The sequence below is a fragment of the Budorcas taxicolor genome, chromosome 6 (assembly GCF_023091745.1).
Source record: "Budorcas taxicolor isolate Tak-1 chromosome 6, Takin1.1, whole genome shotgun sequence".
Lineage (NCBI taxonomy): Eukaryota > Metazoa > Chordata > Mammalia > Artiodactyla > Bovidae > Budorcas > Budorcas taxicolor.
The window spans coordinates 31,430,202-31,453,641 of NC_068915.1; the positions used below are offsets into that span (position 1 = coordinate 31,430,202).

Below are 23,440 nucleotides of genomic sequence, written 5' to 3' on the forward strand. Positions count from 1 at the left end.
CTTCTGCTGGGAAAGAATTTAGGGGTAATCAGAAATTAAAAAGAATAAAGGCAGGATTTCTTTTTTTTTAGGCTATGTACACAGGAATTTCTGTGATTCTTTTGCAATTGGAATTTCCCTCTCGTGTTCACAGAAGTATAAACTACTAAACTAAAAAGACTGAAAGTGAATGTGTTAGTTGCTCAGTCATGTCTGACTCTTTGATCCCCCATGGACTGTAGCCCACCAGGCTCCTCTGTCCATGGAATTCTCCAGGCAAGAACACTGGAGTAGGTTGCCATGCCCTTCCCTAGGGTATCTCCCCAAACCAAGGGTCGAACCTGGGTCTTCTGTACTGTGGGCAGATTCTTTACCATCTGAGACACCAGAGAAGCTCCCCAAAGACTGAAGACATCATTTATTGTCTCTGCTTCCCTCCACTCAGTCTATGGATGAGGAAACTGAACCAGAGAGAACAGCCATACTCCCAAATCATCACATACAATACACACAAAATAATTTACATATTATGGTGATCAGAGGCTCTTTGCAGCCAGAGGTAAAAATGCCAGGGTTCCAGCCACTGCAGGCCATGCCTTGGCTGTCCTGAGGGCTGAAGGGATCGATATTTTAGCAATATTCTGTGCACCATCTAAGACACATCTGTTGGGAAGCACTGTTGTAGAGATTAAATGATTTTCTTACTGACTGACACAGAGTAAATAGTTCAGTTGGGGCCAGAACTCAGGTCTGTCCCCCAGTACTTTCCCCTTTGTTACCCTACACAGCCTCTGCTGCTGCTGCTGCTGCTAAGTCGCTTTAGTCGTGTCCAACTCTGTGCGACCCCATAGACGGCAGCCCACCAGGCTCCCCTGTCCCTGGAATTCTCCAGGCAAGAACACTGGAGTGGGTTGCCATTTCCTTCTCCAAAGCATGAAAGTGAAAAGCGAAAGTGAAATCGCTCAGTCCTGTCTGACTCTTCGCGACCCCGTGGACTGCAGCCTACCAGGCTCCTCTGCCCATCGGATTTTCCAGGCAAGAGTACTGGAGTGGGTTGCCATTGCCTTCTCTGATACAGCCTCTAATATGCAACTATTTGGAGAAGACCCATCTCTTTTAGTTTCAGAGATGTGTTAGACTCCGAGGAAAATTTTCATCAATATGTTCCTTCAAATCACACAATATAATTGTAGCATGATTGCAAATTTATTCATGCTACAATTTGGGTGTACAAAAAAATACAGCTTTTCTCTAGAACGTAATTGATTTTCCTAAGGAGGAATGGGCCTGCTGAGCAGTGGGAACCAAACTAAAATTAGCTCTAGGAGTTAAAATTTAATCTGCTCTAATAATTTAACATGTCTCTAGCTTCAGCTCAATTTACTTGAATGAATTACTCCATCTTCCCCATTCCTCTTGGTTCCTTTGGTCTTTTCCAAGATGGCATCAGGGTTCATTATGTCTCCTATGTGGGTATTTGGTGTGAGGGGCTACTGGCCTCTTGCTGGTCCCTGGACCTGTCCTGGCAGCTCTCCTCTGAGATTTCTTGCAGCTGGGCCCAACTGTTAGATACTGACTCACGGTGACTGCTGCTAAAGTCAGCCAAGGCAGCAAGTCTGGTGTGTGTGTGTGTGTGTGTGTGCACACATGTGCATGCACGCTCAGTCATGTTCAACTCTTTGTGACCCCGATGGACTGCAGCCCACCAGGCTCCTTTGTCCATGGGATTCTCCAGGCAAGAATACTGGAGTGTTGCCATTCCCTTCTCCAGGGGATCTTTCCAACCCAGGACTGAACCCATGTCTCCCACATTGTGGGCAGATTCTTTACCACTGAGCCACCAGGGAAGCATGTTGAGTCTGTTAAACTTGGCTAATGTCTTTCTCAGCTTCTCTAAGGTTTGTAGCCTCCTCTCTACTCACCCAGCCTCTGACATGCTATAACCTTTCTCAGCTTCTACCCTTTTCTTCATCCAGCCCCTGACTATTCCGTAGTCCTTTAGACACTACTCTAGTGTCACCTTGTCATCACTGGGGGTCCCAAGGGTGGTCTATGTGCTCTTCCTCAACTTTGCTCCCACATGGGAGGAAGGGAGGCCTGGGAATGAAGGTGGAACTTCTGCTTTCTCCTGACAGTGTGGCCGTGGCATCTCAAACATCTGAGGTCTTCTCTGTTGGTGCAGAGCCCGATGGGCCCAGAGAGCACCCCTAAGAAACACAGGGAGGGAGGGATGCTCAAGACGGACAGGATATATGTATTAATAGCTGATTCTTGTTGTTGTACAGCAGAAACTAGCCATGTTTGTACAGCTATGACAAACCCAGACAGCATATTAAAAAGCAGAGACATTACTTTGCCGACAAAGGTCTGTATAGTCAAAGCTATGGTTTTTCCAGTAGTCATGTATGGATGTGAGAGTTGGACTATAAAGAAAGCTGAATGCTGAAGAATTAATGCTTTTGAACTGTGGTGATGGAGAAGATTCCTGACTCCCTTGGACTGCAAGATCAAACCAGTCAATCCTTAAGGAAATCAATCCTGAATATTCACTGGAAGGACTGATGCTAAAGTTGATGCTCCAATACTTTGGCCACCTGATGCGAAGAACTGACTCATTGGAAAAGAACTGATGCTGGGAAAGATTGAAGGCAGGAGGAGAAGGTTGGACGATAGAGGATGAGATGGTTGGATGGCATCACCGACTCAACGGACATGAGTTTGAGCAAGCTCTGGGAGTTGGTGATGGACAGGGAGGCCTGGCGTTCTGTAGTCCATGGGGTTGCAGAGTCGGACACGACTGAGCGATTGAACTAAACTGACAGCAGAAACTGATACAATATTTAAAGCAATCATACTCCAATTAAAAATTTTTAAAAAAGGAATGTTTTGAACAAAAAATAAGAAAACTCTAATGGGAAGGAAACTGTCGAGCCCGCTGCTCTTGTGCCTTTTCATCCACCAGATGTCTGTCTCTCCGCTTGCCCATTTCCTTTCCCTTCCCTTTCCCTCTCTTGGAAACCCCTGGCCAGAAGAGGTACAGATTCCCTGGATATCCTTCTTATCCCCCAGGACTAAAATTTTCTTGGCATTTCACCATAGTAAAAGGGAATTTTAGCTACATAATGATAGAAGCCATTATGATAGCTACATAATGATCGATACCTCCCGCCATTTCCTCAATTTGGAAGTACTGAGGCAACTCGGAGACAGGGATTGGTGAGGATGAAAATACATCTTTTAATATCTCAAAACATTTATTTGTTACATACTTATGAGTTTGATGTAACCAAATTAAAAATACATTTAGGAGTCTCTTATTAACGTTAATGTTATTTGTAACTGAGAAAGAAATTTGGGAATAACTGAAAAAAAAAAGTATTTTTTTGACACAGCAAGTACATCTGTTTTGACTTGGAAAAGATGGCGCTAGTGGTAAAGAATCCATCTGCCAATGCAGGAGATGCAAGAGATGTGAGTTTGATCCCTGGGTCAGGAAGATCCTCTGGAGTAGGAAATGGCAACCCCCTCCAGTATTCTTTTCTTGCCTGGAAAATCCCGTGGACAGAGCTAGAGTCCATAGTCCGTGGGGTCCCAAAGAGTCACACACACACACACACACACACACACACACACACTTTACTACACACACACTTTAAATCATTTGCTGCGTGTTCACAAATTTTTCCTCTCTATGGATACTGAGAAAGGATTAACAATAGCATGCAGAGGATTTTTCAAAAAATGGGAGCTCAAAAGGTTTCTCATTCATCCATCGCTTCTTTAGTTATGGTCTTGGAAAATATAGCTAAACTTGGACTAAAGCCAAAACACTTATCAAAGACTCAGATTTAGCGTTCGATTAAGTGGAGCGACCCTCTAATTGGCATGTTTACTATTACTATTTAAAGATCAGAGTTGTAAAAACAAATTCAACTTCCTGTGAATCACATTGGTCGATTTTTTTTTAAAGTTAAATCTCTAAACGATCAGTTAGAAGTATTAGATACAACAAATATTTATTGATAACATTTAATAGCTCAGTAATACCAATAGCCTAAAGGAGGCTATTGGAAGGATTTCTTTTGTTTATTGAACTTTATTAACTAGTTCTTCCAGTTAGTTGAATTAAATGCCGGTTGCTTATTCAGTCCACTGAGATTGCCTAAAATCACAGATGGAAATAACAGCATTTCAAATGAATTCACAAACATCCCCTTTCAGAGCAGGGGTTGGGGCTTCCCAGGTGGCCCAGAGGTAAAGAATCTACCTGCCAGTGCAGGAGACACAAGAGATGTGGGTTCAGTGTCTGTGTTGGGATGGTCCCCTGCAGTAGGAGATGCAACCTACTCCAGTATTGTTGCCTGGAGAACTCCATGGAGGAGCCTTGTGGGCTCCATGGGGTTGCAGAGTCGGACACGATTGAGTATGCACGCAGAGCAGGGGCCAGCAAAACTTTTGCGTTAGGGGCGCGATAGTTAATGCTTTAGACTTTGAGGGCCACACGGTCTCCATTGCAGCTACTCAACTCTGCCTTTGTAGTTTCAGAAACAGACCCAAGACAGGTTTGGCTTGATGGTTCCAATTGCTGACTGCTTTAGAAACCCCACAGCAAATAACTCCATGAAGCCAACATGTTTCCACTTCACTGATGAAGATGTTGAAGTTCAGAGGGCTTAATTGCTTTGGCCAAAGTCACATCATTAGAAAGCATCAGAGACCGTTTTAAAACCAGGGTTTTTGACTCATTCCATTTCTTTAGACTGTATATTTACATATGAGAATAAGTGGTAATGCTTGCTGTTAATATATGTGTGTCTTTAAATGAATACAGAGCTATCATGTATTGATTTTGTATCCCACCATATTGAGAAAGAATTCAAGTGAATTTTGGATATCCCTGGTTTTCTGATTATCCTAAAACATACATCTGAACATTTATCCTGAGACTGGGACCATACAGGTTCCAAGACTGACTGCCTTAATTATTCAAGATCATGTAGTATTTGTTGACTGAGTCAACATTTGCTGATTCATCTTCCAGGCAACTGGAGCAACTGAAGTCAAAGAGATATGAGCAGATATTATACCACTAAAAGAAATACCAGGGAAGTGACCATGATTAACCAAGAATGGGAAAGACAATTGAATGAGGCAGAAAAGGTGCTGTCTCTTTTAATCAAAAGGTATAAAAATGCTTTTTAATTATTCATGAGTAGAAATACTGTAAACTAATTAGAATTTTTTCAGGGTTGCTAAAGAGTTACTACAGACAATAAATGAGAATGAAAGCATGACCAGAAGGGCTCAGGGCCATGAGATCACTTTTAATTCCTGCCCATGAGATGAAGTGACCTGCCCACCTCCCCACTACAGGGTCGAGTCAACAGGGCTGGATTTAATTACAAGCTCAGTTATTGCTGAAGACTGCCGCTTATCAGAGACCTGCATAAAAAGAGGCGTTTCCTGTCTTGGTTGAAATCTATTATCTTACTTTCTAATTTGAAGAATGTAATTTGGTAAAATCTTTAATTGGTCAGATCTTGTTTTCTTATTAAGGAAGCAGTGTTCAATGTCCTTATGTAGTAACTAAGGCATCCATTTCTCTGAGTATGGGAAATAACGTGTAAATTGATCCGGAAGACCTATTTTCCAAAGGAACAACAATAATAAATGCGTGCACAAGGCTGCAAAGTTTATAAAGCACTTAACAAAAACATTGCCTATCATTTGATTTACTTAAAATAACTTTGTGAGGGAGGAATTATAGTGACTGATTGAATGATTGATTGATCCCTCTCCCCGCCTTACTCCTTGTTCTTTCTAAGGCCTTCAGAAGTCTGATGTTATTAAGTTCTCATTTTAAAACTGAGGAGATTGAGACTAGAAGGTGAAGAAAATTTCCTAAGGTTGCAAGGCTGGTAAGTGATGCAGCCAGCTCTCAAACTCGGGTCTTCTGATTTCTGCATGGTTTTTGAATTTGCTGTCAAGATTTCTGGCATCCCTAAAGAAAACCTGTATATTTGGAAGCTGCCTCTTGATTTCCAGGCACTTTATTAGCTGAGGATTTGACTACTCAAGTGCCTTGGATAACATGTATTCCATTGTATCCATTAACAAACATTACAGTTTGTGTAACACATCTTGTTGTCCCAAGAGAGCTCCATGAATATCACATGAGTTCATTAATCTCTCTGTGATTAGAATAAACGTCAGATGAATTCATTATTATGAGGCACTTCAGGGACTTTGCCAATGTTATCAAAATGAGGCAGTGTGTTCAAAATAAGTAAGTCCTTACTCATAGGTCAACATGTTGTGAAGTTTCTATTTATGTTAGGCAAACTTCTGTGGTCATTAACTCACTGAAAATTTTCCTTAAACAACAGCCTACCAAGGGTATAATACTTATTGAATAACATTTAACTGTTTTGAAAACTGTGCATTTTAAACTTTAACACTTAATTTTATGTTCCCAAACTGATAAGATTTTTGTTGTGGCTAAGAATAATCTTACTTTATATAGACACGCTATTTGATTGAAGATGAACCTTAAAGTTGACATATATGATGCTCATTAAAATCGCTTTCTCTAGGTAGAGTCATCTCCTCCCACCCCAAGTCTTGTACTGTCTAAGGGGGCAAAACCAGTCTTGTTCACAGTGAAGCAATTGCTTGAAAAATCAAATTAGTAACATGATGGATCTCAAGACTTTGGTGACTAGTGAACTTTAATTATTATATATTTTATGTGTTTATGCTGGCAGTAAAAGTCAAGCACTCATTACAGAAATGGCAGACATGATCTTTCATAAAATGAGTGCTGGGCGGCAAATGAATAGATAATCAGGATAATGAAAGCAAGCCAAAAAGACATTGGAGAGCTGAAAAGACCCTTGACAATGGCTCCCACTGAGATAGAGGGCATAATTGCAATTGGAAAGAGAACACTTTGGGTGATCTTTTAAAATGTCAGCATCATCCTTAAGCTCAATGTGATATTTAGGTTATAGGGTAAAGGGGAAAAATTCTTTCATTCTGCAGTGAGAAACTGGCAGTGATCATCTCTGCTTACAGTCCCTCTTCAGGCAATAAAAAATCTTCTCATCCAGACCTTTCAAATGCCTGTTTATGAAAAAGGGTCATAAAGTCAAACTTATTTTGCTTAGTGTATTGTATACATTTCATAAATATTTTCATGTCTTTGACTCTGACAACTAAACCTTAAACTAAGTGGAATCTTGATATTTGCATTGTGTATAAAAGGATAAAGCTGTGATATATTTCTTTGGCACAGCCTAGGAGACAAGATGATAGAAAAGGAAACTTTTAAACAAGCAAACATTTTCATGAATATTTTCATAAACATTAAAGTTTTTGTAAGTCGAATAACAACTTAAATATATAGAAGTAAGTTGTTTTTCTAAGACCTGTTTTAGTAGTAGGTACTTTAATAACTGGCACTTCCTTGGTAGCTCAGATGGTAAAGAATCTTCCTGCAAGGCAGGAGACCTGGGTTCAATTCCTGGGTTGGGAAGATCCCTTGGAGAAAGGAATGGCTACCCATGCTAGTTCTTTTATGATGCTTAACTTAGAGGCAATGGCACCCCACTCCAGTACTCTTGCCTGGAAAATCCCATGGACAGAGAAGCCTGGTGGGCTGCAGTCCATGGGGTCACTAAGAGTCGGACACGACTGAGCGACTTCACTTGCACTTTTCACTTTCATGCATTGGAGAAGCAAATGGCAGCCCACTCCAGTGTCCTTGCCTGGAGAGTCCCAGGGACCGTCTATGGGGTCACACAGAGTCGGACACGACTTAGCAGCAGCAACAGCAACTTAGAGGTTGCATATTGACATATACTTAAAAATCCTCAAGGTATATTTGTATTAAAGTTGGTGGATAAATTCAGCATATAAAATTCTCAGCCAAGAATTAGGTCATTGATAAAAGTACAACTTAAAAAAATAATTTTACTATATTTTACCCATATTTTCATGGGTGGAAAATCTAAAGGATTAAAAATTATTCAAACTTTATAGGTGTAATGTGTTATATGTAGCATTATTCCAGCTCTTCTGGAAATTGCCTTCAATTTTTTAAAGTAGAGAGCATTAAGATAGTCATGTAACATAAAGTTTTCTCAAAAGACAAGAACCACAGAAAAATAATGAGGCTCTCCATTTTAAACATTTTAGAAAGTGAATTCTACGTTCTAACTTCTTTCTATCAGGAGCCTGAACATGCTATATTTCTATAAATGGGGGGAAAATAAAAGCCCAAACTGTTTCTTGGATGATTATCTGCAATTACACTACTGTATGATTGAGCTGCACTGTGATTATGTGATCCCAAAGGGCAGTGTAGTGAAAGACACTGTGAAAAAGGGTCACCAAAGCTTGGTTTTGGAATGATGGGCACTGTAGGGACAACCTTTTGGGTCAGTGTTGTCTAGGAGACCTCATAATGAAACCTACCTTAGAGGTACCTTGATCTGGGACTTGTAGCCTTCAGAACCACGAGAAATAAGCTTCTGCTGATCAAGCAACCCAGTCTGTGGTATTTTGTTACAGCAGCCTGGGCAGACTAATGCACATGGGTTGTGAAACACAGCACAGTAGCAGGTGTCGTGTTTCAGACTATGACTGTCACTTAAGAACACCTTTCTTATTCAGTTGCTCTTCCAATTCTGGAAAGTCTGCCCGTTCTCCTTCTGAATCATGATTGGGATCAAACTGGTCTGTCTCAGAACCTGCAGAATTTATGCTGCTTCTTCTCTCCCTATCAATATTTAAGATGTTTAAAAACATCTTACATACAAATATCTTTCTTCTTTAAAATATCACTTTATAATTTGCAGAACATTTCTACTGTCATTACTTTGTTTTCATTACACAGCCTACAAATTAAAACAAACAAATCCTCAATCATTTACTTTATTAAATGAAGTTTTTATTTATAAACCTCTATTAATATAACTCTTATCATGTGAAATTTCTGTGCCTGGGGGGGTTATAGCCATGTAAAAATATTTGCAAATAAAAGTAGTATAAACAAGTGTAAGGGAGATATTTAAACTGCTCAAGAAGTGAAATTGTTTCAAGTAATTCACGTATGATCATCGTTATGACAAAACTGAGAAAAAGGGAGAAACTACCTAAAACTGACTATAGATCATTATTCAGCACAGGATCTCCAAAACCTTTATTCTGAATCCTAATAGCTAGCTTCACTTTAGGTGGTGGTAGCCAATTTTCATTCAAAGTGTAATATGGTCAGATATGTGGCATTTGTTTTTAGGCTAATACTAAATACTCACTCTTTGGGCATGTTAATAAATAAGAACATACATTTTAAATACTTGGATTTAAAGAATACTTGGATTCCTTAAGTAGTTTTAGGATAAGCCTTATTTGAATAGATGACTGCTGTCTTTTTTTTTTTTTTTGAGGCAGCAGTGATACTCTGATGTAAATGGTAATTTATAAAAAAATTACATAATAAGCTTTGTAGCAGTGAGACTCTAATTCTGTGCAGAAAGGATAATTGATGTGTTACTGCTCTATTTCACAATTTAGTTTTCCCACGCATGGGAGATATGCTGGGAATTAGTCTATTCCATCTTCTTAATGAGACTTATCTATTACCTCAGATAATGTATCTATTTTCTTCAACCAGCAGGACTAACTGCTTACTGGAGTGAAGTTTTCAGCAGTTATTAGAAAGAAAATTTGCCAATAAATATAAAGTCTATCTTTCCACAAGTCTAGGTGTCTAGATAAAATGAAATGGGGTGTATATGCTGCTGCTGTGATAGGGAGGTGGACACCCACAGCTCCCGTGCAAGCTCATGAGAGCTGCTTGTTATTTTCCATAATAGCAAGAGCTTTATGCACGACAATGTTTACTCACTTAATGATATTATGGGAGGCTTCAATAACTCAGGGAAGAGGCTTGATAAAAATTGAGTGTCATTCAATTCTGATAGCAATTGTGAGAGGGACTGTGTGGCTAGTCTCTTCAGGCAAAAAGAGGTTTTGTAACACTGTGTGTATGTAACATACTAAATGGAAGCATTTGCAAAGCCTGCTATTTCTCTACCCCAAATCTGACATAATCAACCTTTCATATCTATTCTAAATCCAATTAGATATGAAAACAACCTAGCTAAGTGGGGATGTGAGATATTTCTAAGATCCTTGGGGTACAACTTACCCATCTTTGGATAGCCAGTTATATTTTTAAGCAACTAAATTCATCAGAATATTGGCAGATTGTGAAGATTCTTTACCAGTACTGGATTCTATGCTGTGTCTATTCACTTCTAGGTGAATAAAAAGGATAAAGCCCTATGATAAAGGGATCACCAAGCTAAAACTCAAGCTATATAGTTCACTGGAAGTAATGGCATTCCACACACAATAAAGAGGCACACTACCATAGCAACAAGGGTACTGTGAGGAACAGATCCACTCCATGGTTATTTACACTCTTGTTGGCTTACTTTCTAGGAGAGGCTACACTCTACAAGGCTAAAGGAAGGGTGCCCTGAAGTGATTTTCCTGGAGTCATAACAGAAACAGAGCATTTGTGCACATCTCTAGTTCTCACAGTGAGGCATGACCTGCAATACGAATCAGATGAAATTAAGATCTAAGAATTGCTTCCAGAGTCCTTGTTACATTAAACACCACATAGCTCTCAGTGAGTCTCAGTGGTGGCTTACAGAGCTCTGGAGAACTCCCAGGACCTTTCGTACATGAGAATTAGTCTAAGATGCATGAACAAGCTGAGCTGGTTTTGGGGTCAGCATCTCCGGTAGAGTGCAGAAGAAAGAGGAGCAAGGGTGTTGCCTATTCTTGTCACTCATCATTACCCAAGATCACAGGGCAGAGTTCCTAGGTTTCTGAATTTTCTTGTTAATATTTGGATTCTCTTTTCTTTCAGCTCTGGGCAAAGGCTGCCTGTAAATATACAGATGGGAAGGAGGGGGCAAACAATATCCTAAGAGAGGATACCTAATAAATTATGGCAATGGGTTCCAGCATCCCCTTGAGATCAGTGGTAAATATTCAGTCTCTCCCGTCATCTCCTTCCACCCCATGGTGGTCTTATCACTTTTATTTATGGATAAGATCCCTGTAACAAGCTGAGGATACCAATACACTAGGTGTTTCAGTGGACACAAATAAGCGGATGATATGAATTCTAACTCCAAAACTATTTGCAAATATGCAGGTGTGTGAAAAGCATAGACGTAATTCATAATTGGTGATCGAAGAGAAGTTAAAGAATGACGGTGACATACAGATAAGGGTTTGGGACATGTGAAGGAAGGGAAAAAATTTCTGGGCTGAGATTTCTGGAAGGCAGGAGTGTAGCAGTTGAAAGTATGAGTTAGACAAACGAGTGGAATCCTCATTTCATTACCTCTTGTGTTGGTACTGGCAAAGTGATATGACCTCTCTGAGCTTCAGTTTTTTTTAACAAAATAACTCCAATCTTAAGTTGTATTGTTTATGCAAAGTGCTCAGCATGTCATCTGACATGTATTAAGCTCTCGACGCAGGGTAGCTGTCGTTATAATCATTATAAAGACTCATGTGGAGCCTCCATGATGACACTGTGGAGTCCACCTGCTCTAGGCGTCCACTTTGCCTTTTCAGAACCGAGCACCGACACAGACAAGGACTAAGTCCAAACCCGCAGGGCTGCTTAGGGTCCAATGCCCATTCTGATCTTTTAGCCAAGAAAGGAAGCAGAATGCTAAAGGGTGGAGTGTTGAGACTGTGGTGACAAAGCAGGCAGCTGTGAAAAGCCTAGGAAAATGGGAAGGTGGTGAGGGAGACAGCATGAAGCTTTTAGGATGCCAAGCCAGGGGTCAGAGGCCCTGTGGAGACAGCAAGGACAGTCTCAGTTTCAGGGTCATCATTCACGATGTTCTTAACCATGTTTCTACCAACCTCTCGTTGACCAGGTTTTAGTTTGAGGGACAGAATATGATTTGGGGTGAGGACACTTTCATTTCAATAGAACTAGATCACTCCCTAGGTTTCTTGTCAAGTTGAGACCGAGGGGCCCACTGAAGGCCATCACTGTGGAGCAAATTCACAGCTGTACAGGGGAGCAACACAGTAAATCACTGTCCTTCCCACGAAGGCTGCCATCAATAATACCACGGGAGCCTTTCCCCCCAAGAACCAATAACTGCCTGGAACTGTGGGAGGCCCATTACAGCACTGAGAATTTGATGTGGAAAAATGAGAGGAATAAAATAGTTCGCTTGCCAAAAAGAAAAATACATGAAAAGCAACACCAACGTAAGTTTAATTATGAAGTCTTATTCTCACCCTTAGGGAGTTCATATATTCAGATGCCAGCCACAAAGCAACAGAGAGCACAATGGGGAGATCTGCTGTTATTTATGAGAATCTGAATCCTAGACATTTCCTGAGCTCAGTTTTTTAGATTTTATACTAGCTAGAAGAAACCAAATTGTCAATTGATACTCAGAATTCACAATACTTATCTTATTGTTAGTAATATTAAAAATGTGCCTGTATTCGCAATGCCAGTCCATTTTCATTTGTATGAACTTTTGGGGGCTTGAAAAGTATGACCTTAGCCAAGGTGTAAACTGGACTTGGAAATTCAGTAAGAAATATGGCAACATAATAGACCCTCAGCTTAATTCAGCTCTAGTTATCCCTGTAACACATCCCCATGGCAACTCTTCCAATCTTCTCCATATGTGTCCAAGTGTGCTTAGTCACTCAGTCATGTCTGACTCTTTGTGACCCCACGGACTGCAGCCTATCGGGCTCCTCTGTCCATGGGGATTCTCTTGGCAAGAATACTGGGGTGGGTTGCCATGCTCTTCTCCAGGGGACCTTCTCAAATCAGGGATCGAACCCAGGTCTCCTGCAGTGAGGGCAGATTCTTTACTATCTGAGCCACCAGGAAAGCCCCCATATGTGTCCAACCCTTTACCAAATTTACCCGTCTCATTCTCAGTTGAGGAATTTATTTCCTACTTTATTGAGAAGGTTAAGTCACTGGGTAGAAAGATTCTCATGACTTTTAAGTAACATCACTCCTGCTTCATTCTGACTCTTAGAAAGTGTCCCCATTCCTGGCCTAGACTGCTTTCAACAGAAAGCCTTGATGTCTACCTCTGTGTGACTGTTCTAGGGATTCCTCACTTGGATGAGCATTAAAATCACTTGCATTTCCTTGGCTACAACCAGATATTCTTTTTTTTTTTAAGATTTTTATTTTTTTAGACCATTTGTGAAGTCTATTGAATTTGTTACAGCACCCTTTCTGTTTTATGTCTTGGTTTTTGGCTACGAGGCATGTGAGGTCTTAGCTCCTTGACCAGGGATCGAATTTGCACTTAACCACCAGGGAAGTCCTCAAACCAGAGATTCTGATTTACTCATTCAGGGCTGGGATCTGGGAATCAATATTTCTAAATAGCACTCTCCTCAGGAGATTCCATATAATCATGCTGGCTTGGGGGAAATCACTGATTTATCTGTCTTTCGAACTCTCTGTAGAAGTGCTCATGATTTTTAAGGATTCTTGTTAAAGTGATTTGTTTTACTTCTTCCAAAGGACTGCAAGTCCCTTAGGCCAGGTGGTTGTGTCTTGGGGGTTTTTGGGTGCTTGGCAATACTTCTTACTGTAGTTGGCACATTGTTGTTTAGTCTGTAAGTCATGTCTACCTCTTTGCAACGCCATGGACTATAGCCCGCCAGGCTCCTTTGTCTGTGTGATTTCCCAGGCAAGAATACTGGGGATCTTCTCGAACCAGGGACGGAACCCACATTTCCTGTATTGGCAGGCACGTTCTTTACCACTGAGCCACCAGGCATAGGATGCATCAATCAATATGTTGAAGAAAAGGTAAAATTTCGGGAGGAAAACTATAGAATATGTGGTTACCAGGTGGCCCCAGGCAGTAATAATAGTAATAGCTTCTCACATTTATTGAGGACCCACCTCTTGACTTGCCCTGTTCACTTTACAGGGATTCACTTACATAAGTCTCAAAACCACTCTCTGAGGTCGTTACCGATTTTATGTTCATTTCTGGATATTAAGAAACCCAGAATAGGCAAGTGGAGTACTTTTAGTAAGGTCATACAGCTTAAAGACTGTTGTTTTGGGGTTTGTTTTATTTTTTGGAAAGGGGGATGGGAAAATATACAGCCGGTAGAAAGAGAGCCTTATAGAGGTTCACTGAAGAACCATGACTTAGGGAATTCCCTGGTGGTCTAGTGGTTAGGACTTGGCACTTTCACTGCTATGGCCCAGGTTCAATCCCCGGTCAGGGGACTGAGATCTGGCAAGATATGTGGAAGAAGAAAAAAAAAAACCACCCCCCAAACCATGACTTAATTCTGTAGAAGGAGGTGAGCTCACTTTGGCAAATGTGATCAAAGAGAATGTTATAAAGGAGCTGGTTATTTGAACTGAAGCTCCAAGTTGTTGATATATACATCAAGAGCACACAGCATTTCAGGAGAAGGAACAGCACCTTGGAAGCATGCTGGTGTTAGGATAGTAGCTTCTGCCTGCCTTGCTGGTCCATTCTTCATTTGGAGGAGGCTCAGGGCCACTCCCTCCTCATCCCCTTCCCCCTCATTTACTTGATTCCAAAAGTGAGAGAAAAAGAGACATGGTTGACAGGCCAACTCTTTGAAGCATGGAAACTAACGGTGACTATTATCCTATCAGTCACTAAACTTTCATCTTCCCCCTTGAAAATCATCTCAACCACACCTCTCCCTCCGTTCTGATCCATATTTAAGTTTGTAAAGGATTATTTCCTTCACATCTTGCAACTTGGATTAGCTGTCTTCTAATTTGGCTAAACCCCTGAAAGCCCTGTATCATAGAGGAAACTAGTACATTTTGAACAATACCAAAGTGCAAATTTAAAATAAAACTGAAATGATCTCACCAATCTATATCTGTCTCTCTCTCTCTCACACACACACAATTAAGGAAAAGTACAAGGTTGGCATCCCTGCCTCTACCTGCTTTATATAATCCAACTAACAGAATGAAGAAAACTGTCAGCAAAGGGAATATTTTGAGTTGAGGCCAAGCGTGACTGGAGCTGAAGCACACTTTATCCAATAGTTGCTCTGGTTTACTTAACATTCATTATTTGGCAAGAACTCTTGACAACTACAATGAAATATGAAGATACAATAAATTTATCACAGTGACTTCTGTTTTCCTTTGGGCTTTTTCTTTAACATGACAGAAAAGTAAACAAAACAACAAAAACCTCAAAGAAGTCCTTCAGGACTCCGCCTCACCTTGTGTCCGCTCTGTCAGGTTCTACATTATGTCAGACCTTGCAAGCAGCAGAATGGGTCATTTGGCACACACTGAAGTTATTCTAAAGGAGATCAGCCCTGAGTGTTCTTTGGAAGGAATGATGCTAAAGCTGAAGCTCCAGTACTTTGGTCACCTCATGCGAAGAGCTGACTCTTTGGAAAAGACTCTGATGCTGGGATGGATTGGGGAAAGGCGGAGAAGGGGACGACTGAGGATGAGATGGCTGGATGGCATCACTGACTCGATGGATGTGAGTCTGAGTGAACTCCGGGAGTTGGTGATGGACAGGGAGGCCTGGCGTGCTGCGATTCATGGGGTTGCAAAGAGTCGGACACGACTGAGTGACTGAACTGAACTGAACTGAACTGAAGTTATTTGGGGGGATTAATAAATGACGGAAATGGAAAAAACATAGGACATTTTGAAGGAAGTATGCTTGCTATCTTATGCACATGCTTTTAAAAAAAAAATCTTGGTTTAGATGCTTATAATCATTTAACGTCTTTAGGCAGTTTTCTCCCAGGCAGAAGTGGCTCCAGAATCCTGTTCAGAAACCAGTTCCAAACTAATTATGACTGGCCTCCTCAGTGCTCCCCAAGGAGTAATCTGGATGATGGAGAGAGGTTCTTGCTCCAAAGTTCTATTCTGCCTTTCAGTTTGTAGAGTCTTACAGACTCTAAAATGTTCTATTGATGTTGCTTTTCACAGCGGTAATTTACACTTAAAAAATCCCACAAACAAATGAACTGTTAACCACACATAATTAGGATGCAGGCCCATGATACTCTTTACGTACATCAGTTACCAAATTCTTAGGTGATAGCTCACTCTAGATACAGACCCTCACAGCATCTCTATACAGTGTCTCAACTCAGACTTCATATGAAATTCAATTACTGTTTTGGTGAAATTTTGATTCATTCATAGATCATCTTTTTTTGATGGCAAATAAATGATGCTCTTGGTTATAATGCTTTTTATACTTACTGATTTCTCTAAACATTCGTGAAACAATTTTTAAGTTGTTAGACATCATACACCCAAGAAAACCTACTAATCCAACAACCAACATAACCAAATAGTCTTTTCTATAGAGTAGGAGAAATTTCCTTTGCAGCCTGAAAAGCAATACTTACCTCATGGCAACACTGTGAACATTAATAAAGTTTCTCAATTTTTTGAATATTATTAGGAAAAATGATTTCAAATAGCAGATAGCCTTTAGTAATTTTACACTTGATAATATGACAAATTAACTTTGATTTTTAGTCTGCAGTTTCTCTGAATGACTTAAAACATTTTACATTTAACACTCTACTTGAAAAACTTATATGTCTAGCAATTTTTGGTACAGAAGATGAATAGTCTTTGGTATATAAGGTGAATAGAAAGAGTAAGACTAAGCCAAACAAAGGGTGATTATCCACTTTTTCCAAAGTACTTCATATGGCATAAAGTTCATTTAACAAGTAATCACTGAGCAGTTACTACATGCCAAGCACTAAGCCAGTGCTGGGAACAACAACAGGCAATGAAAGATGGTCCCTGCCCTCACCAAGCATACAGCCTCATGGCCAGGGGAGACTGGCATTAACAGAATAGTTACACAAACCTAACATTGCGGCTGAGAGAAGAGCTACACATGGGAGTCATTTGTGGAGTCTAATGACTTGCTCAGAGATTCCAGGGGTCAGAAGGAGATATATATTTTAGAGCAGTCTTCCCACTCTTTAACAAATTAATTGCTTTCATAGTTAAACAGAGCAGAATGGAAGAAAAAGTTATTTACAGACAGAGGCATTTCTTGGCTCCCTACTGAATTACATATGCTTTTAAACAATTGCTTTTGACTTTACTTCAGTGGAATAACAGGACTTTGGATACATCTATCAAGAAGTGTTATGATCAGATCTAATGGATACCATGTCATAGTTGCTTTTTTTCCTTTTTTAAGGATTCTGTACCTTTTGCGAGATATAGCTTGAGAAGGATAGACTCTTGTCTTACATAATCCACACACATATACACACACACAAACAAGGTAAGAGTGAAAAAATAATCTCTTCTATACCCTTGTGAAAAAATCTGGGACTCTTTGCCAACATTTGCATCAATCAAAGAGCATTACTTTCTTAGGCAATTTTCAAGTGAGAAACAGAATTGATCAAATCAAATAATAACAATGAATATAACCACTAGACCAAAAGTCCACTTTAATCACTAAACTAAGCAAATGAAATAGCCTCATTATGTAACAGAAATGGTCTGAAGAGAAAAAATTTTAGTTGAAAATGATCTATTGCAATATACTGCATTGATTGGTCTAAATAATGTTCACCACAAACACAAAGCAAAGTTGGCATGACTACCATGGGGGAGCAGAATTTGCTACTCCAAAATGTCTCCTTAGTGTGCAGATTATTTCCAGCTGAAAACAATCAAGGCCCAAAAGACTCAGGAAAAAATTTTGACCGTCCCCATAACTGCACCCAAAAATTTAGATCGAAGGTCTGTTTCTGGGATATACCTATTACCAGAGACATCTGCAAAGAATACAGGCTGGCAGGGCCTGAAGAGATCAGAGTCCACTGGGTCCCATTCATTGTCTTTGCAAGGCTCAGCCCACATTTGTTTACCAAATATTTGCTTTTCTATTTTCATGTGAATTGCCTTCCTCCACTCTGAAGTTCCAAACAATTACCCACGACGTCCTCTTTTTGTAGTAAAGGGGAAGGTTTCAGCCATTTTTGTGATTCACTCAGGTTTTCCTGGGTTTCTCACAGGTATACATGTCATTAAGCTTTTTGGCTGATTTTCTTCTGTTAATCTAACCCATGTAAATTTAATTCTTAGACCAGCCAGAAGAACCTAGAAGGGCTGAGGAAAATGTCTTCCTCTCCTGACACTACCAAAATGCGTCGAGTCCTTTTCATTCCTTTTTTTTTTTTTTAATTTCTTTACATCTTGGTAGTCCTACCGTGAGTAAATCCAGCAGTGAAAACATACGTTGATACAACTGTTCCTGAGACGATTGCAACTCAAATGAAAAACCTGAGGTTCAAGAATCTGTAGAAAACAAAATGTTTATTAGGGAATTGCTGGTGGTGCGGCGGTAAAGAATGTGCCTGTAATGCAGGAGCCTCCATTCGACCCCTGGGTCAGGAAGGTCCCCTGGAGAAGGAATAGGCTACCCAGTCCACTCTTCTAGCCTGGGACATCCCATGGACAGAGGATCCTGGAGGGCTACAGTCCATGGGGTGGCAAGAGTTGGACATGACTCTTTTTTGGTTTAGTGAGTAAACCACCACCACCACCAAAATGCACACTGGCGTATACATGTTGGGACAGTTGGTTATTCTACCTTGTGGCTAGTATTTAATCAAGTCATCCGAGGAACCCAGCTAGGGCTCCACACATAAGGCATGGAACAAAGCATTCTTACGCCAGGGCTTTATGTGACTGGTTGTAGCAACAGGGCTCTTGAAGAGCAGCCATTACATTGTATTCACTTGTGGAGCTATTTCCTAGAGTAAGCACTAGGCATTTTGTTACAAACTGTTAAGTGAATACTCAGCAAATCCCCCTTTTCACAAGAAAATAATTTTTATGACCTATGAACTTCAGGATATTGCTTGTCCTTTATTCTTTCTCAATTTAGACATTAGCTTTTAGAATATACAAAAGACATGGAGACTTTTCTGGTCCTTTGGCACATCACCTGCTGCTCACTTACACTTGCTGTAGCAGAGACCACTCGAGGCACCCCCATTATGTCAGTCCTTGCACCCATGCGTGCATGCTTAGGCTCTTCAGTCGTGTCCCACTCTTTGCGACTCTATGGACCATAGCCCACCAGGCTCCTCTGTCCATGGGATTTCCCAGGCAAGAATACTGGAGTGAGTTGCCATGCCCTCCTCCAGGGCATCTTTCCAACCCAGGGACTGAACTCGCATCTCTTACATCTGCTGCCTTGGCAGGTGGGTTCTTTACCAGTAGTGCTACCTGGGAAGCCCATGTTAGCCCTTACTGAGCATTTATTCTCTCCACCCATCTAATCTACAGATAAGTTCTTTCTCCTTTTCTCTTTCTTGCTTAATCAAATTCTGAAAATGATTGCTAAGTACCTAAGCTGTATCAATACTATGCACCTAATGTTTACTTCTCCAAGACAACACTTCCCCACACTCCTTTCCTCTGAGAGCATTCTTCACTCCAGAAAGGTCACAGAAGATAACCTTGAGGGCCACCAGAACCTGTTCTGGAATCACTTGACACCAGCCGTAATGATCCCAATGCCCCCAGGAGGAGAAGAAGAATGCAAGCGTACATCAGCCCCCATCCTTACCTACAGCCCTATTTTCCACCCTAAAACTATAAGACCTCTTCTAGCTTCACAGTCTTGAGAAGGAGAGCACAGTCTTGAGAGCTCTAGCCTGCTGTGTCCCTCTTTTGCCTGACGAAGTATTAAAGCTACTCCTTTTTGCTGCTCCAAAGCTCTCTCTCTCTGCATTTCTATTTGGCACTGCTGAACAGAGGTGGAGTTTTTCTCAGTATTTCTATTGGGATTTCTTTTCAGAGCTGACAGGACCAGACAATCAAGGTCTTGCTGTCAGTTCAGGGGAGACTAACCTAACTGGGGACTGACTGTGCCAGACCGTCCACTAACAATCACTGTTTAATGTTTTTCTTTTCTTTGCTGAAAGAAGAGTTAGCTCTGTCAGGAACAATGCAAAGGAAAAAAGAAAAACAACATATACAGCTAAAGCAATTGCAATTTTCATCTTTACTATAATTGAAAATACAATTGTTTTCTTTTTAAAACAATATATTTAATTGAATAGTTGAAAGTGGCTCTTTATTTAGCTTCTGAGTCAACACAAAAAGAGAAGCTCAGATTGGCTTAGCCTATGTTTTATACTTTTTTTTTTTTAAGGTCAAGTGCAAATTTAAAGGGAAGTTCCTTTCCCAAACGTCCCAAACTGTGGTTTCCACTCACAGATTAAGGGGTCACCCACCGTTCTTTGGTAACCTCACCCCCAAAAGAGATCCTCATCCTCACTGACATGAAGAAAGTGTCATATATTGTTATAAATGTGCATCTGCTTCTGCTGTGTAATCTACTTTGTTGAAACAAGGAAATTAGAGTTCTGGGCTGAGGAATGTATTCAATAACTAGGAGGCAACATTTTCCCTCTTATTGAATTGACTACTGCTCTGTTTTTCTCTAAGCCTTCTAAAATCTGCCGTGGTTTACTAAAGCAGATGGCCTTCAAATTGTTTACAACACCAACAATAAAATTCTTGATGTGAAATTTAGTTTTTGTAGGTTTATTCCCCCAGAAAATTTACATTGGATCAAACAGTTGGCTATGAAAAAATAATGATGATGACAACAATGAAAATTACTATAGCTTAGAACTACTCAGCACTTCCATGATGTTAGACTTTATGCTGTTTTACATATGTTATTTATTTTCATTCCCAGAAAACCCTATGAGAAAATATATTTGAAATTATATATCCAGTTTACAGACGAAGGGATGGAGGCTCAGAGAATTTAGGGAGTTTGGTCTACGAGGGCAGGGCTTGTGGTCTTGTCTGTTGCTAGTGTCTTGAACAGCACTTGGCACTTACTGGGCATAAGCACTCGATATATATTCATAAAGGCGCTTCCCTGATGGTTTAGTGGTAAATAATCTGCCTGCAATGCAGGAGACAAGAAGTAGGTTTGATCCCTGGGTCAGTAAGTTCCCCTGGAGAAGGATATGGCAACTCATTTCAGTATGCTTGCCTGGATAACCCCATGGACAAAGGAGTCTGGCGGGCTATAGTCCTTGGGGTCCCAGAGAGTCAGACATGACTGAGTGACTGAACACACATATATTCATAAACTGGATGAATGAACAAATTTGTACCTGGGACATATATTAGGGAGATTCAGGAAGGACTGAGTGATGAAACTGACAATGATAAAATGCAGAACATCATGAATAATAGCTTAAAATGATAAGAGTAGTAATAAAGGAGGACAGATAGAGGAGATTAACATGCTTCTTAATCAGTAGTTTTTTGGATTGATTGCTCATCAGCATCACTTGGGGATTCTTTTTTTAGTTCACCTGGAGATTTTTTTAATGGAATACTTTCATGCTGTAAGAAAAAAAAAACACTATAAAAAGAAATGTATACATCAAAAAGTAAAAGTTCTACATTTCCTTTGCTTTCTTTCCCAAACATTTCTCAGTTTTGACTTTATTAACAGTTCAATGTGTAACTTCTATAAACCTATACATGAATATGTACACACCATAAGCACTTTTTATACTTGAGAAGATCATATGAAAAAGCTGTTATATGATTTGCTTTTTAAAACTGAAGAATACTATATGCCTTGGACATCTGTCAAAGTCAGTGTTTCATTCAGCTGCACAGACATGCCATGGTTTACTTAAAGTCTCCTATTGATGGACATCCAAATGGTTTTTTAAAGTATAAACAAATCTGTAGTAAGAATCCTTGTATCTATATCTTTCTACGTGCATTCAAGTACATTACTAGGATAAATTTCCAGAAGTAAAATTATTAGGTCTTAGGGAAAAAAGGTTAACACCCATTGCTAACTCCTTCCAAAAAAGCTGTAGCAATTTACCTGAGAAACTTAAAAAAAAAAAAAGTCTCCCTGGGCCCATATCCATGTTCACTGAAACAAAACCTTGGTAAGTAGAGCCTGAGTATCTTTATATATTTTAAAGTTTTCCAGGTGAAATCGGTCAGGGGTGAGAACCACTGATCTAGATCATTATCTTCTTTTTGGGCAAAGTGTGGGTGAGACGGAAACTAAATTAAGCCTTAACATGCAGAAGAAGTTGGTTGAAGTTATAAAATCACTAAATTATCAGTAATTTATATTTCCATTGCTTCCAACTATTTTATCTTAATTCAGCATTATGACTACTCCTTTTCGGTAAGTAGAACAGAAAGAAAAATGAACTGAAGCTCTGAAAACTTAAGCTTCCACAAACCAAAAATGACAGAACCAAGACTGAAATTCAGGTCCTTAGAATAGAAAATTTCTTCCCTTGTTCCCTCCCATTAAACTATATAGCAAAGTGAATTATGACTTTATTGTTCTGTCCTGTTAGAAATCTATGCATGCTAACCCTGGGAAACGAGATTTCTGATTTTAAGACAGTTCAGGCATCACCTGTAGACCTTGAGACAACCAGTTGTCTGATAGTAGCATAAATAATAAACATCTATATCTATACATTTTGTCTCAAAAGATCTGAGGCTGGGACTATAGCCAGACTGACCCTGAATAACATCTCTAAAAGTCCTTATCTTAAAGAAAAGTGATTGGGACAATGGAAGTAGCCAAAGGAGATGGCTGCTCTAAGTGGATTAGAGAACTGAGTCTCACCCAAAGGTAGACAGTGGAGAGGCTAGTTCTCAACAGTTTCCCAAGGTTTTGCTTGGTAGGGCTGCTGCCTAAGCTCTGAAGTAAATATTTCATTTAATAAAGCTTCAATCAAGAGTCATACAGAGTGAAGTAAGTCAGAAAGTGAAACAAATATCCTATATTAACACATGCATGTGGGAGCTAGAGGAATGGTCCTGATGAACCCATTTGCAGGGCAGGAACAAAGATACAGACATACGGAACAGACTTGTGGACACAGAGGGGGAAGGAGAGGGTGGGACGAATTGAGAGAGCAGCTTGGACATATATACTCTAGAATGTGCAAAACAGATAGTTCGGGGGAAGCAGCTGTATAGCACAAGGGGTTCAGCTTGGTACTCTGTGCTGTCCTTGAGGGGTAGCGTAGGGTGGTGGGCGGGAGGCTCAAGAGGGAGGGGATATATGCATACATAACGCGGATTCATTTTGTTGTACAGCAGAAACTAACACAACATTGTAAAGCAATTATACTCCAATTAAAAAAAAAAGGTAACTTAAAACCTACCTCTCAAGAAAATTTCTGCCGTAACAGAAGGTAGGATGACATCTTCATGAAGGTGAACTTTATAGAGTTAGTATGACTGTTAAATGTAATAGTGAATATGATAATGGATTTTATTACCAGCATTTATAACATCTCAGAATTAGGA

At 40.1% G+C, this 23,440-nt stretch overlaps 1 protein-coding gene and 1 non-coding gene across 2 annotated transcripts in view; one reads left to right on the forward strand and one right to left on the reverse strand.

Moving 5' to 3' along the window:
• The window catches only part of GRID2 (glutamate ionotropic receptor delta type subunit 2), a 1,620,720-nt gene that overhangs the window by 10,099 nt on the left and 1,587,181 nt on the right, over positions 1 to 23,440 (reverse strand). The gene's annotated exons all lie outside the window — the stretch shown is intronic.
• Positions 14,246 to 14,317, forward strand: TRNAE-UUC (transfer RNA glutamic acid (anticodon UUC)). The gene has a single exon. It is a non-coding gene; the product is annotated as a tRNA-Glu (tRNA).